This window comes from Neofelis nebulosa, chromosome 9, assembly GCF_028018385.1.
Source record: "Neofelis nebulosa isolate mNeoNeb1 chromosome 9, mNeoNeb1.pri, whole genome shotgun sequence".
In the NCBI taxonomy this organism is placed as follows: domain Eukaryota; kingdom Metazoa; phylum Chordata; class Mammalia; order Carnivora; family Felidae; genus Neofelis; species Neofelis nebulosa.
The window spans coordinates 55,784,319-55,804,198 of NC_080790.1; the positions used below are offsets into that span (position 1 = coordinate 55,784,319).

The window sequence follows — 19,880 nt, forward strand, 5'->3', positions numbered from 1 at the left end:
GACAGTTGAATGCAATGGTTAACAACACAACACGGGGGCCATATTATTTTGAATCCAGCTCTACTTACTAGGAGTGTGACTAAACAAATGAATCTCTCTGTATCTTAGTTTTGCCATCTGTAGAATGTGGATGATAATAATTCCTAGCTTATAGACATCTTGTGAGAATAATGAGAGTTAGTGTTTTGAGAAGTACCGAGCTCGCCATCAGTTGGCACTCAGTGAGTGTAACTATTATTCTCTAATGCCTATTCTACTTCCGTTTCCTGTATCACCCTCTACTGGCTCCTAAAGGTTCAGTATGGTGACTTGTGCTTAGAAATAAGAATTTTAAAAAATGTTTTTTGCTTTGAACATTTCCCTAAGTGTCTGGAAATAATAGAAGATAATCAAATAAGTCTCTGAAATAAGGTTGGAAATTAATCAGTATCAAAGAAGAAATCTAATACAGAGTCACTCAGATTTCTGAATCTACTGATCAAATCCCTGTTGGGATGCAGGCTGTAGTGGAGATGCTGGTGAGCTTTGTGGAGACGTGACCGCATACCTGAAACTCCTTGAGCTGGCTTTCTCCTTGTAACTTACAATGCTCTGAGCTGGGGGAGGCCAGGGTGGATTTCGATTAGACTAGAAGTCACACTGCGAGAAAGATAGGCTTAAAGACATGGTTGAATGTTGCCTTCCCTTCCCTTCCCTTCCCTTCAATTTTCTTTTAATAGCAAATACAAACTGAACATCGATACTTGGATGACTCTAGCTCCCAAGTGTTAAATGGGATGTTTAGAGCCATAAAGCACTCTGATGTAGCCATAACTCTGGAATGGAACTGTGTTTTCAAAGGTGCCTCAGTTTTCCCAGTCTTTGCTACGGCGAGAGCTATCAACTGACACTTGAACTAATGGCATCCCAATCCCAGGCAGTTGGCATCCATTCCATCCCTCCCCTTCTAATCAGCAATACAAAGTACTAGAAACTTGTTGCCTGAATCCTTTCTCATTAGCTCTGGAGATGCAGATTAAAAATCATTCTTTGGTAGTATTTATTAAGTTTATATGATCTGCTTTCCAAGAAGCATTTAGAACAAACAATGAGTTATAGCTAAATCCAATGTGAGCAGGCAATAGACTCAAATTAGAAGAGGTAAAATTAAATTTTCATGTATCATAAATGAAATATCCATTAGGGACTTCACAATGACCTTCAGGTTCAGCAAGTTCTGTATTAAAACTTCCAACCTGAAAGATACAAGTGCTGGGCCAGATAACATGCATTTCAGGTACTATGGAGGAAAAGGCCCAGCCAGCCACAGTAAACAAATGTAACTAGTTTTGGAGAAATGCTATTGACAGTAAAATTCTAATTTTACTCCAGCTCCCAGAACAGATGTACCTCCGAGTCCATAGACTGCAATACTTAACTGCAGCTACTCAGCTGTGACCTTCAGCCCCAGGCTCACTGCAATAAAATTTTCATGCAACCATATGGAAGAATATTTTAATAGAGATTTACTGTCAGTAACTGTCCCAAAGGAGCAAATAAGGAAGCTGTAACATATTGCGTACAGTAAATCAAGGGGACTTCAATGGAAAAACGAAACCTCCCGGAGGCAAGCATCTTTAAAATTACAGGCAACACTTTGTACAAATATGTGTACAAAGGACTAGATATGCACTCAGTTAAGTAGCTTAAAATGGTTTCGATTTGCAGATATATTTATTTAGAATTTATTTATTGGATTTTATAAGTGGCAAGCACTTACCTGTCAGGGCTGAATGCCTATGTATCCCCCTTCCCTGGGGCAAAACGGAAGTGAGGGAGGGGTGACTTCAACTGAAAATCTTACCAAACCCGGGAATGTGGCAGGCAGCATAAATTGCACCCTCTCTATAGCCAGGTTTGCTTCAATTTAGGGTGAAGTATTAAGCACAAGGACAAAATATTCCCTTAGCCAGTATATAAACAGTCCTGGGTGAGTTATTTGAATGGTTAAAAATTCAGCTTAAACAATAAATGGGGACACATGTTGATTAAAACTCCCAATGGGGCAGAATGCATTCAGAGTCCCTACTTGGATCCTTGATTATGCTTTACCCAACATTGTTGCATGTAAAAATGTCTCCTTTTTGAGAAGCTATAAAATGGCAATTTTTGTATAAATGTGTGTTGGGCCTGTCAGAATCAATAAACCAGATCTCATGCTCCTCCTCCCCTGACCGTGTGTTTATTTGGAGACATGAGTCCACGGCACCGGGCCACAGGTGAGCTAAGAAGGAGGGATAGAGCCTGAGCGTGTCACCTCCACGGCTCCACGCTTCAGTTCACTTAGTTACCACCACGACACCATTTCCTTGCTCAGCTTCAGCCCTTACTGTTAAGAGCATTTCAGTTTCAGATATTTGTTTCCTGAGGGCAAACAAGCAGCCATCTCCCCCTCTACTCAACTGATGGAAACTCTAATGTGAGGGGCAGTAATTCAGAGATAAATAGACCGAACACTGCCCTTGACAGTTCATATTTTATGGCGGAGAGAAGGCCTAAAACCTAAAAAACTCATGTGTAGGAGGCATAGCACAAATGCTTCATCCATGATACATAATGAAGGTACATGTCTTTGGCATCAAACCGAAAATCAAAATATCCAAGTGACCGTGAATAAGGGAATCGGGTGATAAATCTTTATGTTTTGCTAAATGCCCGTGGGTTGTCACATTTGACAAAGAGTGATAACAATAGAAGAATTGTCATATCTGATAAATGTGTCTCAGGCATTCCATTCTTCTCTTGAAGTGGTCCCAGTTACTATAAAACACAGGTAACATGCACGGGTGTGCAGATTCAAAACAGGTTGGGTTACACACTGAAAGTGAATTATCTTGACTAATCAGAACCTGGCTGGAGGTTGTAATACAATAGGAAGCTTGAGACATTAGTTCATGCCATCAGATTAATGTATAAATCATGTTACATGGCTAACAATGAGTTTGTTACCCACCAACTTTCCCAGTGTTTCAATCACCGTACTTTTTTCACAGTTGGATATTGTGTTCTCTGGACCCTTTAATGGCACTCTATTTCACATTGAAATGGGAGTCGAAACTGGAAATGCTCCTCAAAACATGTTAGTTTGGGGACACAAATGTATGCATGATATGTGTAGTTTCTTCCTTTGAGAGAAAGGCTGATTGGGATGAATCTCCAGAGTCCTTGCATTATTTGGCTGTGATCATGTTAAGAATCACCCTTTTTGTCTTTATAAGGAATAGAATGGGCATGTAGACAATTTTTGTCTGTGTTTAATTTCATGAATTTACCAAGAAGGGTGAGTCATGTCTTAACTTTTTTGATCCCATCCCTAAAACAAGTGATGTCCGAATGCTTACTCATTAAAGGCATTTTCCCCTCCATCTCCTGAAAGGTTCCATGACCTTGGTTAGCTCTATACCCAAAGCTTTTGATTATCTTGGCCAGTACAGATTGTCCCTCTCCTCTTCAACCCACTCTCTATTCCAGCAAGTTGGTTTCCTCTTGACCTCCACAGGTTCTATATTTAATTTGTCATACCCTCAAGTCACATGACTCAAGAATAAAATTATTTTCCTTCCTTTGTGCCTCTCCAAACCTTAGCTTTCTTTGAAGACTCAGTTCAGAGCTCCACATCCCCAAACGATCCTATTGAGCCATTCTAGGCCCATCACTAAATGCTAAGGACCAAGTCATTTTCTACTGAGTAGTTAATACATTCTGAGAATATTAATAATTGTTTAATAAATACCCATTGACAGTTGATTTGTTAATCTTTTGAACTTCTTTTCTTTCTTTTCACCACTTTGCCGTGTACTTCAGACTTGTACTTCCCCCAGAGAAAATGAAAGAATGTATTCTGAAGAAATTTTTATTCTTACTCCTCCCACTGGGAGCATGCTAGAAAGTAATCATTACTTAATGTAATTTTCCACCTATAGACATCATTTTACAAGCTGCAAATAATGTGAATAAAATGTAACTATATACCCAACCAACAAACAAAATCTCCCAAATTAAAAGCAATATACAGCTGGAATGAATAAAATAATTTGCTAATTAGAAAAGTATTCATGATAGATGCTAAGCTTCTCACAGCTGGAAGTTATCAAACAGAGACTTACTCAAGAATCTGGGGGAGAGGATTTCTGTAAAGGATGGGAGATTAAGTTCAATAAATCTGGGGTCTCTTCCAAATCTGAGATTCTGTGATAATTGTCTGAATTTAACCAATTAGGAAAAAATGATTTTAGGAGTCCTATGAGGTAAGTTTTTTATATTCCAAATGTCTTTAAATTACAGCCAGAGTTAGGACATTAATTTGAAAAATATCTGAAAATAACTGGTCATTAATTGATGGACTGACTTACTAAAGTCAAAGGGAGAGTTTTTCAAAGTGGTATGGGTGTGTGGACCCAGCCACAAAGCACTTTGAAGTCAATCTTATTCTTAGAACATGCACCTACAGTTTAACTAACCTGTACATGTAAATGGATGGCTACTGTGCACATTTTAATAAATAAGTATTTATGTGCCCACTGAAAATGGCCCAATGTGCCCAACGAAAATGAAAGTCTTGTCAATTTTCCTGTGATTTGTTAACCTTGAGTACCTAAAAAGAAGTAGTGAAATGCATTGTCCTGTTGGGTGTTCCAGAGAGCTCTACCAATGCTATGGTCCCCTACCAAGGTCAGGAAACCTATCTTTGCACAGTCATACTTTCAGACTTACAGTAGTGATATTTCACAAGTAGGCACCAATGTAGACATACCAACTACAAGCCTTTGGCATCTTATTGTTTGTTACCTAGATTTAATTGGTTCCTAAATATTTTAAGTGACACCCCTGAAGGCAGTGTCCATTACCCAGAAATTTTGGATACCAGATGCTTGGGTTAAGTAAAACCAAACATCTAATGACTATCATTTCTTCTTCAACTTAATGTAGTCTTTTGATATGTGTCCAGAGAAACCATGAAGTTTTGTCTTCTCATTATTTGGATTTTGGTGTGGTCAGGGTATGGATATTTTGAGATAAGGGTTAAAAATTTACTCATCTGAAAACTATATAGTTGTGTACACGTGGAGTGTACATAGGTATGTACAACTTGGTAGAATTTTACTAATTTCTAACAATTTAGGAAAGTTTTGGTTACAGGGTCCCTAAAAATTAATGCAGTGCTAATTCTTTCTAGTGAACAAGTGAACAGAATGAGGTATTTTCTGCTTTATCGGTATCTCCTAAACAAGTATATTTGTTGTTTACAAGAAAAAGATGCTTTGAAAATGTTTGAAAGGAGTTTATTCAGTTAGGTTAATGCTGCTTATGGAATGATTTTTACTCTTCTAATTGGGAAAGCAAACTTTTTCTCTTAGAAAAATAGGAAACTTCTCCCTTACCTGAAAAAACACAATTTTTGAATTAGCAATGTATGAATCAAAACTTTGTTACATGTTAAGAAACATCTGGAGTAAGTGTAGTTTATAGGTATAAACCCAGATATATATTATGGTTAAATTGAATGTATTTTGGTAAAAATTATTCTGATTCGACCATACTAGTTATCATGCATCTGCTTAGTTAATTAGTCTAAAGTTTCCTGATTCACAGTTCAATGATGAGTTTTTCATGAACTTGTTGGATATTTTTATTCCATCTTCTTTTAGCCAGGATCATCCATAAATGTCCCAAGATGCAGCAGAGGGCAGAGAAGTGTGGTGGCTCTGGCAAAAGACTGAGGCTCTGAGACCACATCTGGATTTCTGTTTAGACACTTAAGAAGTCGTGACATCCAGAGCAGCAACCTAGCCCCTGCACTCCTGGTGAGGTAAGTCCCATACATAACTATGAAAAAACCTTGGCCTCTCTTGAAGTAGGATATTGGATGGATCCAAAGTAATGATGTTGTTATTAATATTCTTATCCTTGATGTAATTATAATTATTTGATGTAATTATATGAACTAAAATCGCTCATGCACAACTCCCTTGTGTGGGGGAAGCAGACAGTAAAAAGCATGAAATGTTTATCTGTATTATGGCTTTAGTTTCTCTTTACCCTCTTGGAGTTAGCTGCCTGAGTCTTGTTCAGTGTGACAGAAGAACATTCTAGAGGCTGGGAGGAAGCAATGATATAAACTGTCTAGGTGGTGATGAGGTATGAGGTATGAAGCATCCTGTCACATTTCAGGGTGAAATTCATCTTCGACAAGATTTCCCCCACATCCCCCACCTCCACCATTTCACAGCTTGTATTCCCAGAACACGAGTATCAAGATTTCATTTGCCTTGGAGCCCTTCCAGAAATTAACAGCGTTAAGAAGAACCATTCTATTAAGTCAGGATGGTGTCCAATAAAAGCAATGAATGATTGGAAAATGGACCGTTTTAATGCTGTTCAGTAAAACCATCGTGAATGTTCTTAATTATGCAATTCCATCCTTCCTGTGTAATTGGCTCATTTGATTTTTTTTTTCCTTTCATGGTATAGAATAATCTGAGTTGGGGGTCAGAGTCTTGTAATGTTGTTATGTTTGACTAATATTTGAAGATGATGAGGCAAAATATGTGAGAGTGTAAAATTATTTGCCCCCCCCCCCCCGCGACAACCAACGAACAAGCATAAAGGCTCATAGGACTGACAGGAATGGAAAACATAATTGTACCCTTCAGAGGCATCTAACCTCCATTTGCAAATACAGAGCACTCCATTTTTAAAAACTCTATTCCTTTGGTTTTGAATAGTTAATATAATCCCATGACTCAAAATTCAAGAGGCACAAAAGGGTATATTGTGAGGTATCTTCCTCCTTGGCATCCGAAGCAACTAATGTTATCAGGTGTGCATGATGCTCTCAGAGATATCTAATGCATATTCAAACACTTTTGTGTAAATTTTCATTTGTGTTTCTCTTATGTGTACACACAGTAGCATTATCTACTAGGATTTTATATTTGAGCACTCAGTCGGGTACTGGGGATACAGTAACGAGCAAAGCCAAGTCCTTTAGGGAAGCTTACATTTTTGTGGTGGAAAGCATGCAAAAAGCAATGACCAAGATAGTTTCAGATTGTGAGTGTTTGACGTTGACCAACAAAGGGGGTGCTGGCTAATTGAGACTAGGTGGTCATTAAAGGCTCACCAAGAGGTAAGAATTAAAAAAAAAAGAAATCACTTTAAAAAAAGTTGTTTTTACATTTATTTATTTTTGATAGAGAAAGACAGAGCATAATTGGAGGAGGGGCAGAGAGAGAAGGAGACAGAATCCAAAGCAGGCTCCAGGCTCCGAGCTGTCAGCACAGAGCCCAACGTGGGGCTCGAACTCACAAACCGCGAGATCATGACCTGAGCCGAAGTCTGACGCTTAACCAAATGAGCCACCCAGGAGCCCCAAAAAGAAATCACTTTTTAACTTTTGCATTAATCTGGCTAAACATTAAGTTAAACCCAACAATGTGCCCCTAGATAGCCCCACAAAACACATATGTGGAGACCTGGGATTTGACAGACAATTCACGTTTAAACATACCCTTTAAGGTAGTGTGGCAACCCCAAATTTCAAATGCACGCATGCTCATCACTGCCTGATGACTCTTGATACCACTGTGCTCTTTTAATCTTGCATGACAAAAACTACAGACAGGAGAGGCCCTAAGAAATTCACTCCCAGATAAAATATTTCATGGAATGTCTACCAAGAGGCTGGGACCATAACACTGACAGCTGCTTCTCATCTGTACTCACTGTTCCGACCATATTTTAGCCAGTCTACAAAACCCGCAATTAGATAGGGAGGTTAGACTCTTCTCTTATTGTGGTCAGCGTGCCAAGAAAATTGAAATGGAAGGAGAGGACAGATTGCTAAAATAAGAATTCTGAAGGACACTTGGCATGACAGTGAGACCAGTAGAAATTCATAGACCAATCGTTTAAACTGAATATCTGGATAAAAAAGTAAAAAAAAAAAAAATCGGTGCATATTTAGACGTTCTCAAAAATCTTAACTTTTGTCATCAGATATCTTGGATACTATCTATAACTGGATACTGGGTTAATTGTTTCAGTTCTCATCCAGATGTGCGTATAATGTAGAAGTATCCCAAGATAGCTACTCATAATTTTCCTCCAGGTGTGTGAAAACATCTATTTCCATTTCTCTACAATAATTGAGGACTTTTCTGGTTAGTCTAGATGTGTTGGTGGCTTCTAAGAGTGACAAAATACATACCAATTGAGGTTTGGATTTATGCCAAATACAGAAACTCCTGAAAGTGACTCATTATTTGACAGCACAGAAATTACTTTAGATCTCTGTTGAAATTCTGTTCTTATTATGGGCGTCAATTATCATCATATTGTAAAATAGACGCAAAAGGGGGAGGAGAGTGGGTAAAATCTGAGGCAGCTCCTCCCTCTTGGCCCCCACTACGTGACACGTGCAGAAGGTTGCCGTTTTTTATGGACCCGCACAGCAACTTACATATTTATATTTCTCCAAGGAATGAAGGAAAAAGTCTCTTCCCTCCCAACCCAGGTCTTAGTCCATTTGGGCTACTGTAACAAAACAACACAAACTGAATAGCTTATAAACTGTAGAAACTTATTCTCACAATTCCAGAAGCTTGGAAGTCTAAGATCATGGTGCCAACAGATTCGGTACCTAGTGAGGGCCCACTTTCAGGTTCACAGATGGCTTTTTCTTGTTGTGTTTTCATGTGGTGGGAAGGGGCGAGGGACCTCTCTGGTACGGTATTAGGAGGTGCTTGAATCACGAGCATGAAATTATACTGCTTTTAGACTTTTCTCAGTTGATTCCACCTCAGTTGGGCCCTTTCAGGTAAAAGCAAGTGGAATTTTATTTCATACTACTTTTATATCCACTATTAGATCCTACCCTCCCACATCTAAAGGGAGAGGGGCAGCTCAAACAGTTATGTAGATTGAGAAATGGAGACATCAATCCATTAAATGTTTTGCCCAAGGCTGCCCAGAGTTGGAGGAATGAAAGTCACCCTGCAGTCCCTGACATTAACTTAGAGTTCCTTCCACAGGATCAGATGGTCTTCTGGGAGCTGGGCCAGGAAAATGAGCCCCTAGAGAATTTGAAATTCCCCGAAGGTGTGATGCAACGCCTGCAGATTCCATCCAATGGCACAATTCCAATTCTCTGTAAAAGAGGCAATGAACACGGAAAACTTTGCATGTTAGTCACTTCCCTCTTTCCCTACTGCTTCTCAAGAGAAGGCAATCTTCTCTCTTCAGGCCCCCTTCCTCTGTCAGGGTCTAGGATGGTGTCCGGTTGCCAGGAATGGCACTGGAGCTGACTTTGTGCTTGTGTTTCTCCATGAAGTGCTCTGGGTTATTGGCATCTGTGGACACATTCTATTTCCCCAGTGCAGCAACAGCAGGTTCTTCTCCCCGCCCCCACCCAGTGGAGCTGGCCCACAACCAATTCCAAAATTAACATTTGTTTGCCAAACATGCACAGCTGTAATCAGCCTGCTGGTGGTGTGCTGCATAGCCTGCCACCTGCTAGCTCCTTTTCCAGAGAAAAAGAGGGAGGGGAGAAGCTAAGAACACAGTTCAGGCAATGATTTAGAATCTCTCTCCATCTCTGCTACCTTCTGCCAAACTCTGGTTCCTCCCCAAAGAGCACTGCATATTTGCTTATGGTTTTGATGGCAGTTGGGGCAGAGATACTGCTTTATGTTTTCCAAATGGCAGAAAGCAACAAACTGGTTTCTTCTCAAAGGTTAAAGGTCTTTATTTTTTGGCTAGGGGGAGGGAGTTGTTTATAGAAGTCTGGGTCAAACCATCCCTGTTATGACAGTTATCTAGGCAAGAGAGGAACAGACCCAGTCTCGTGCAGGATGATAAATGTTAGATGAGAAATGAACCATCCCATAGTTTTGCTGCTTGGAGGTGGAAGAAGGGGAAGACTGCTGGTGGTTGAAATGTGACAGAACACAAAAATCCAAAGAAACTTCTGGAAAGTTTTGTTATAACTTTACCAGTATTTTTTCACTTGCCTGCAGCCATTTCCTGTTATCTTCTAATTCATTGTTTTCTAAGAGAAATTTCATAAAAGAAACGCTTTTTTAATAGCTCGATTGAAGCTAGTGTGATGAAAACAATAACAATTCTTGTTTGAAAGGGGTTCTGTCTCTGTGTCTAGGATAAGCAGGGGGATAAGATAACATAATGTGCAGCAGCCACTGCTCATTAGTGCCAGGGCCAAGTGAAGTTTGAAGGTCCAGAGTTTCAAAAGCGTCACACCGAGTTTTAAACCCAAAAGGCTTGCTTCAATGGGATCCTTCTGGAGTAGAATCTTTGTCTAGTTGTAGGGGCCACTTCTGGCCATCCACCAGGTGTTTGCATCTTCTTGAAGCTTACAGCATCCATTTGACTTCTTTTTTTCTGTCTTCAGGTGCTGCCTTTCTTCTTCACTATTCTCTTCAGGTTCTAGAGTGTCCATGTTTTGCTTTGTTCAGTAGGTAATTATTGTGGGTGGGGGGAAATGGAAAAAGCCAAGAGGATGATGGAGAGATAAAAATCTGGGCAGAAATATGGATTTTTAAAAACAATCCCTAATATTTTATGACATGAAGGAAGAATAAAGACTGTTCTTAAAACCCTCAAATTTTAGGGGCATGTGGGTGGCTCAGTTGGTTGAACGTCTGACTTTGGCCCAGGTCATGATCCCGCGCTGCTGTGTGTTCAAGCCCCGCGTGGGGCTCTGTGCTAAGGGCTCAGAGCCTGGAGCCTGCTTCAGATTCCGTGTCTCCCTCTCTCTCTGCCCCTCCCCCCTCCATCTCCCTCCCTCTCTCTCTCTCTCTCCTAAAAACAAATAAACATTAAAAAAATTTTTTTAAACCCTCAAATTTTAATATTTTGAAGCCACCTCTTCCAAACTGATAGTAGAGTCTCAGTCTTTTTCAGCTGGACATGGAAAGAGGAATGCATTAGGAGTAGCAATACAGAAATCCGTATAGCAACCTGGCCAATCTTACTGTTTCATTGAGTCCTTCGTGTTTTGAGGAATCTCTTCATAAATTGACAGCCACTGGTTAAATGACTAAAAGGAGAGGATAAATATCTAGTATCTTTGAGTCAGCTAGATATACACTGTAGCAGACTAATTAGGTGAAGTTGCCTTCCAGAATGTATGACATGCTAATGGGACTTTCTCTCTACAGCATAGTTCAAGACTCTTGTAGAGCTCTATTTCTTAAGTCCCTCGTTTAGTCTTGCAGGTGCTCTGTTGACTTCAACTTAACTTCCCAGGTTGATTTTTGACTAACACTCCAGGCATTCACATTCCTCATTCATAAGGCATGACTTGTCGTTTCCAAACTACATCCTGGGTTCTCTTGCCCAAATGTCTGTCTCTGCCCACCATTTCCCCTTTGTCTGGGAAAGCTATAAAAATTCTGTTCCACTGAAATGTTTTTTTTTTTAATTGAGATGTAATTGATAACGTTGTAGTCATTTTAGGCATACAACATAATGTCATTTACATACATATAGCAAATCTTTAATTTGTGAAACAGTCTATAATCCTTTCAGATTGACATAATCCCTTGTTTTTGGTGCCACAAGCCTTTCATGGCACTTACGCTATCCTGGCATATTAGGCTTTAGCTAGTGATGCGGATGATTGTCTTCTGCTTAAGCAGGTGGCTCCCTGTGGAAGCAGGTTCCACAGTAGCCTTGCTCACTCTTGTTCCTTCCTCACTCTTCCTGCCATAGGGCATGCTGCATACACTCCATACAGATTTGTTAAATTGAATTGAATGTGATAAAAATATTGTTAATGATCCTGTAGGGATATTAAAAGAGCATAACATGCCCATCCCCCCCAACCACCTCCCCTAATTTATTAAAAAAAAAGAGCATCACGCAGAAATATACTGCAAGGAGCATGGGAAGATTAAAAATAAGGACAAGGGCACCTGGGTGGCTCAGTCGGTTGGGTGTCCGACTTCAGCTCAGGCCATGATCTCATGGTCTGTGGGTTCAAGCCCCACATTGGGCTCTGTGCTGATAGCTCAGAGCCTGGAGCCTGCTTCTGATTCTGTCTCTCTCTCTCTCTCTCTCTGCTGCTCCCCCACTCACGCTCTGTCTCTCTCTCAAAAATAAACATTAAAATAAATAAATAAATAAATAAATAAATAAACAAACAAATAAATAAATAAAAATAAGGACATTGGAGGACTCAAGACACACAGAAGGTAACTCTCCCGAGAGAGAAAAAATGAAGGAGAAACCAAAAAGAGGAAAAAATTATACGCTTTTTGAAAACATAAAGTGAGTTTCTCTCTAGCCTTCCAATAGACTTGGAAATGGTTTTTTTAGGGGGAATCATGGGCTGGACTATCTGGATGAGAGGACCCACATTGTCCTCCATGATAAGAGAATGTTCCATAGGACCAGAGGAAGACATAAACACCCAGGATACCAGCTGGTGATGGTGGAGTAGTCAATCATAGAAAGGATCCAAGAAGCCACCTTTAGCAGATTTCTCATGGGAGGGAATTGCAAAACATAAATTGAGACATAAAGCAGCATGCCCCAGGCTTTTCAAGTATCTTAGGTAAGTGTTTTTATACACTGAGTTAGGCCAGGAATTTTTAGGAATTGGCTATACGCTATACATAGTATTATATCCAATATTGAATTTATATTATTAATATTAATAATTATTGCAATGTTATATGCAGCATATGTAAATATTTATGGAGCCACAAAAGCACTGATAGAAACAGTGAAAAACATGGACACCATTTATTTCTTACCTCCTTCTCCACAGAACTCAGCTGGTTGCATTTGTCATATAGTATTTTCATTTAATCAAACTTATTATAAATTTATGGTAAGAGAACTGTATTTCAGATATTCCCAGGAGTGTCAGGAAAGAAAATATGCCACTAACCAGCTTTCTATAAAATTAATCACCTGGGAAAATTAATGAAATTGTGCTTGAATCTAGGTGTTACATGTAAAAAAGATAATGCATTCTGCTCCTTTCTTTGAAAATTAGGTGTATATTTTTATGTCTTTCTAAGCACAGTTGAGAGTGGGAGGGAGTGTTCTACCACCAAAGTTAAGTGGCTTCAAAAGTCTCCAATTAAAAAAAAAAAGTCTCCAACTATGGGGTTTGCGGTACGGCACCAAGTTCTTTACTTAGTCCTGGGTATCCTCTGTTCAGAGCCTGAGGGAGAAAGACAAACCATGGCTGTCTGTTTTCCAAACTGTGATTTATTTCTTCATCTAACAGGGTGAATGCTCAGTACCTGGCATATAGTAGGTGCTCAATAAATATTGGCTGTATTCATGAGTAAGTGGCAGCCATTTTAATTAAGAAAGCAGAAATGTGAAGTTTATAAATGTCCACAGTTGTTGGGTTGGTTATAGGTTTGCTAGCCTCAGGAGAGAAAGCCATAGGTCTTTAGCAATTAAATACTATGGGAAAGAGAAATTTCTGCTCTTTGCATTTATATTTTAGAGCTGCTGCTCAAAGTGAGCCAAAGATAGGACATCACAGGAGCATTCAGTATTATATGATCAAAAATCGGAGGAGATCCCCAACTTTTGCATTCAGAGTGCTTTTAAGGAGAGTTTACTGGAGTAAAGGAGAGGTTTCTACTCTGGAACAGAATCCATGCTGTTGGGCAGGACTGAAGGCTTATTTGCTGGACTCCTGGATCTTCTGGAAAAATCTCTTTCCCTAGATTACCTGAAACTTTCCAAGGCTTCTAATATTTCCATCTTCAGTCACTCACACTTCAGCCCAACCAGTGGCATAAGAGAAAGACAAAATTTGAAAAATATTATGTGGATATTTTAAACCACAACCTCACCTAATTGAATAATTCTGGCAGAACTGTGTTTTTACATGCATGATCAAGACAAATCCCATTTCCGATGTGGCTGCAGATACTGACCCTGTACAGGTTTCCGGAAGCCTAGAGAATGGAGGAAGGGAAGGCCTTGTGTAAAAGTAGAAAAATGCTTGTGAGCAGAGAGCTCAGGATTACAGGAGTATCTTTTCAATGGAAACACCAGAATTCAAGGCATGTAACTTTGCAGCTTCATTATTCAGCAATATATATATATATATATATATATATATATATACACACACACACACACACACACACACACACACACTTAGAATGCTTGTCTTCTTAGGATGTGCTCTCTGCTTTCGATTCATTTTGTAGATAAGTAACATTGAAAAGAAATGCCAATTTCTTTGTACATAGCAAGTATTTTCCAGGTGGATCTTCATGCTTCTCAAGCCTTCCTGCACCAGACCGTCTAAGCATTTCTCCCTTTCATTCCACCTGCCACCAGGATAGGATTAGTTCAACATATACGTTTTAGTTTCTACAGTGTGTTAGATAGCAATCCAGGTGTGACAGACACAAAAATGCATAAAACAGCTCCTGCCCACTGGTGATTTCCAGTCTAATGGGGAAGACAGCTGTATCTTAGATGACTTCAGCATACAAAGCACTAAGATAGAGGTATGAACCTAGGGTGCTTTCTTTGGTATGCAGCTACAAACATTTGCCTACAGGTGGGTGGTATTACATGCTTTCTTGTATGTCTTTCTTTTCTCTCTGATTGTTTTCAGACTCCTTGAAGGCAGTGCCCATGTTGCTACTTCCCTACTTCCCTCATAGGTGACATTCTCAGTAAACACTGATCTAAATGACCCTAGATCCATAGTTGACAATGCAGTCACTTTCTTGTTGACTTTTTGTACAATTTTTACAGTTTAGACTCTAGAGTCACTAGGAGAGAGGAAAGGAGACCCCCAAACTCAGATAGTGAGGGAATTCATTGTCTAGAATTATAGTTGTACCTTCTCTGAAAGACCAGACTAATCTTTCGAGCTCTGTGGAGCCTTAATTTAGAGGTACTATTGACTATTCATTACCACGAGGTTGCTCAAGTGGCAAAGAGCATGTGTGGTGTTTAATGTGATCTTAAACATTACTATCTACGGTAAATCAGGAAGGGGGCACAAGCGTTAGAGTTGCTGTTTAATGATGTATGAAAAAGCTGCCTGGTAAAGTGCACCATTAAGAAAAGCTGAAACCAGCGCCGAACAACGACCTGATGATATATTGAGACCTCGTGACCAAGGCCAGGTCTCCTAACTTGGAAAGTGATAAGCGTCACGTGCCCTTGCAGAATAATGAAACTAAGCTCCGGCATGGGCTCATGTAGCATCTTCCTACCCAACCCGGTCATGGCTTATTTTTAAATCTCCTTTCCTGTGGATCCACAAACAGACCCACAAACTTAGAAAATAAGCAAAAATGCTAGTCAACAAAAGTAATCTGTGTTAGTTAGAATGGCATATGGTAAGCCAATCTTGGATCCTTCAAAGAAACGCCCAAAGCAAAATTACTATTACTATTAGTTTTCTACTTTTACAAACACAAGCTAGTGATTATAACGGTTACCCTTGGTTTAAAAGGCTTAGTGCCAATATGAGACCGCAAACTTACTTGTGTAGTTCTAATTGGTGGCTTGTTAAGAAGTTGTAGGTTTAGAAATGACAATTGATTTTATGTCCTCCCAGGAAGATTTTATTGGTTTAAAAAAACTGTTTAAGAATTGTAAAGTCTGTATAAAGAACTTACCAAACTCCACACCCAAAAAACAAATAATCCAGTGAAGAAATGGGCAGAAGACATGAATAGACACTTTTCTAAAGAAGACATCCAGATGGCCAACAGGCACATGAAAAGATGCTCAACGTCACTCCTCATCAGGGAAATACAAATCAAAACCACACTGAGATACCACCTCACGCTGGTCAGAGTGGCTAAAATGAACAAATCAGGAGACTATAGATGCTGGAGAGGATGTGGAGAACGGGAACCCTCTTGCACTGTTGGTGGGAATGCAAACTGGTGCAGCCACTCTGGAAAACAGTGTGGAGGTTCCTCAAAAAATTAAAAATAGATCTATCCTATGACCCAGCAATAGCACTGCTAGGAATTTACCCAAGGTATATAGGACTGCTGATGCATAGGGGCACTTGTACCCCAATGTTTATAACAGCACTTTCAACAATAGCCAAATTATGGAAAGAGCCTAAATGTCCATCAACTGACAAATGGATAAAGATGTGATTTATGTATACAATGGAATACTACTTGGCAATGGGAAAGAATGAAATCTGGCCATTTGTAGCAATGTGGATGGAACTGGAGAGTATTACGCTAAGTGAAATAAGTCAGGCAGAGAAAGACAAATACCATATGTTTTCACTCATATGTGGATCCTGAGAAACTTAACAGAAGATCAGGGGGAAGGAGAAGGGGAAAAAAAAGTTAGAGAGGGAAGGAGGCAAACCATAAGAGACTCTTAAATACTGACAATAAACTGAGGGTTGATTGCGGGGAGGCGGTAAATTGGGTGTTGGGCATTGAGGAGGGCACCTTTGGGATGAGCACTGGGTGTTGTATGGAAACCAATTTGACAATAAATTATTAAAAAAATAAATAAAATGCAACTTTAAAGAGAAAAAAAAAGAATTGTAATTCTGCTTGCTTAGTGGAAAAAGAGTTTCAAGGTCCATTCCTCATAACTTCTATCTAATTGATCAAACCTACTGTCTGGTGAGTTCATCTTACAGACTGCCAATAACGAGTATTTCCTGATATGGCTGGAGTGTAAGTCCCTGACAGAGTATTCTCCAGATCTCACATGGATATCTCTTAGACTCTTCTGTTGCTTTGGGTAGACACAGCTAGTCAATTGAATTGAATTCAGTGAGGACCATGCTTCCCAATGCTGAAACACTTAGAACAGGGTTGGTGAGACATGACATAACTACACGTAGAACTAAGATGTGGAAAGATGTGGTGAGAAAATAAATGCTTCCTTTTTTCTTTTTCTTTTTCCAAGTGAATTATACTGATAAGAAATACACTAGTGTGGAAGGAAGGAGTTGGTCAGGGAAGTTGTAGGAGGTGAAATTGGCCCTGGCTCTGAAAGAGCCAACTTTTGAAGGAAGAGAAGGAAACAGGAGGTCATGCTAAGCAAGTGTAAGCCTGAGCAAGTGGGCAAAGGGAGAAGTGCTCCATATGGGCTCAGGAAACGGTACCCTACATAAACCCGGAGCAGAAGATATGAGCATGTTGTGGGATTGTTTATAATAGAGGGAGGCAAAGCTTAGCACAAGGTCATGATCACCTAATACATCAGGCTAAGGATTTAACATTTTACCCAAAGTCCAAGCTATTACCTATCACTAAAGTATTTCAAGATTTCATTGCCTAATAACAGTTGAAAATTTAAATTTTTTTACCCCAAAGGTTGAATATTGACCCCTATTTCAAATATTCCTCCACAAGGCAGATGGAACATTTAAATCTTTATGCTTTTTGTCACAGTGTATACCAAGTTTATTTATTTATTATTTGATTAGGCTGATTTTTAAATAGTCCTACTATATATTAAGTCTGGTCAGGTCTGTTGGCAGAGATGGAAATGTGTCTGAATTTTTTTGGAGTCTTGAGTACAAATCTCAAAAGGAGAGGCGTAGGATACTATGGACTTTATTTTCTATATTTATTTTATATGGCAACTGAGTATCTACTAATAAGTGCGTCACTTAAAGTAAAACTCTGATTGTAAAGGGTATCTGTAGAAAAGCAACTGTTTATGTTCTGGCAGAGCTGAAAAGCCTCCAAAGTATAGTGTCCATTGTGTATGGGACTCAAAAGCACAATTAACCAAATTCTTATTTTATTCTACACTTTAGTCATCCCCATGAGGATGTTTACTTTAAAGGAAAGGATATTTTATTTTACTGTTTAGTATCTAAATCGAGGCAAATTTTTGGAACTTGGTGTGTCGGAAGGTAGCTGATGGCCATCGAAGAATATATAACATTAGGTAGTTGAAGGACTTGAGTTATTTCATCCTTAAAATTAAGTGGAAGTTTGTACCCTTGACTCGTGCAGAGGGAGTCCAGGCAGCCACACTTGAGAAACACACTTGAAGGAAGTGCTTACACCCCATAAAGCTGGCAAATAGATTCAGCCTGTGCAGGTTCCCTGTGGTATTTGCCACCCATGTTAGCTATCTTTTATGTTCGTGGATCTTAAGTATCTGATGCTTGCTCCCTGTGCAGTAGTTATTTCAGGATTAAGACTATTTATGTATTTCCCTGGGATGCCAATGGAAGCTAAAAACAGTGGCTAGTTTGTACACTTGAAAATCCAAAACCATAAACCTGAAATCAGTATGTTTCCAACTTCACTTTTCTTGGCAAGTTCCCTTCTCTCCTTCCCCCTCCTTTACCTCCCTCCTCTTCACCTCTTTTCATTCCATTGTTTTCTCCTTCTATCCCTACCCTTTATGGATTCCACCTCAGTGAAGAGAGAGAACGAGCCCCATTTTTTCAATATTGAGGATCAATTGCTCACATTTTGATATAAATACCCCTGAAAGGTAAGATTGCAACTTGCTCTCTACCCGTAGGAACCTTCATATCAGGCAATTTTCACATTCCAAAGTTTGTCTCTTAATGTTTTCTTGCCCCCTGATTCCATCTAAGTCCATGGAAATCATAAATCCGCATAGTACTTAGACCTAAACTGTTTGACCTTTACTCTTTTCGATAAAATCCTTAGCCTTCTAAGTTCCTAAGCTACATTTGGATGCAGCTAACACAACCATAAAATCCTCAAGTTTCACTGAGCCTTTTTCCAGTGTTTTTGTATCTTCTGCCAATCTTTGGGAGGATGTGTTTTATAGCCTCCAGGTCAGCATGCATATTCCAGTGTTTTCTGGTTTCCAAATTGGCACAAAACTCAAGGAAAGCAAGAAAGCATTCAACAGCTACTTGTAAAATCTCTACTAGCTATGTTTCTCCTTAACCCAGCCATTTATAGTGTTGATAAGGGTGGATTGTGGTCCACAGATGGTTCTCCAAACATAAAATCTTCACACTTCAAACCCTGCCTGTTGTTGCCATGTCATTTCTTGTGGCTCTATTGCAGACAGCACCCACACTTCACCGCAGGGAGACTTTTGAGAGGGTATTTTTCAGTGTTCTCCAGTACATGAGACCTCAGCTGTTGTCCAGCTTCCAGGAGCCCCAAAACACAGGCACATGTCCTTTAGGGATAGTTCTGGCTCTTTTCCTACCCGTATTCTGCATAGTGTCCTTTTCAGGGATCCCTTTAATAAGTGAAATTAAATGTATGTGAGTGTTTTAAACATATTTCAGGAAGTGGTCTGTATGCTTTGTTCTATGTTTACATAGAAAAGACAGGTTTTAATCCTATTGTTTTGACTCAGTGTTCTATCAAGAAGGTCTAGGTTGGGGGTGGTGCCTGGGTGGCTCAGTAGGTTAAGTGTCCCACTCTTTTTTTTTTTTTTTTAATGCTTTATTTATTTTTGAGAGGCATACCCACAGGGAGAGTGGGGGAGGGGCAGAAAGAGGGAGACACAGAATCGGAAGCAGGCTCCAGGCTCCGAGCTGTCAGCACAGAGCCCAACACAGGCTCGAACTCACAAACCATGAGGTCATGACCTTGAGCTGAAGTCAGACACTTAACCGACTGAGCCACCCAGGTGCCCCTAAGTGTCCCACTCTTGATTTCACCTCAGGTCATGATCTTACAGTTGGTTGTGAGATTGAGCCCCGAGTTAAGCTCCATGCTGGGTGTGGAGCCTGCTTAAGATTCTCTCTCTCTTTCTCTCTCTCTCTCTCCCTCTCCCAGATTGTGTATGCTCTCTCCCTCTCCAAAAAAAAAAAAAGAAAAAAAAAGAAAAAACAAGAAAGTCTTGGGATTTTCTGTATTTGTATCTTATTTTTCTTTAAA

General features: G+C 39.7%; 1 protein-coding gene across 10 annotated transcripts in view; it reads left to right on the forward strand.

The window, feature by feature from the left end:
• LOC131484997 (E3 ubiquitin-protein ligase RNF113A-like) overlaps positions 1 to 19,880 on the forward strand; it is a 505,434-nt gene that overhangs the window by 434,735 nt on the left and 50,819 nt on the right. For all 10 annotated transcript variants that reach the window (XM_058683876.1, XM_058683878.1, XM_058683883.1 and 7 more), the window contains one exon: positions 5,688 to 5,848. The gene's annotated coding sequence lies outside the window, so the exon portion shown is untranslated. The remainder of the gene's footprint in view (positions 1 to 5,687; positions 5,849 to 19,880) is intronic.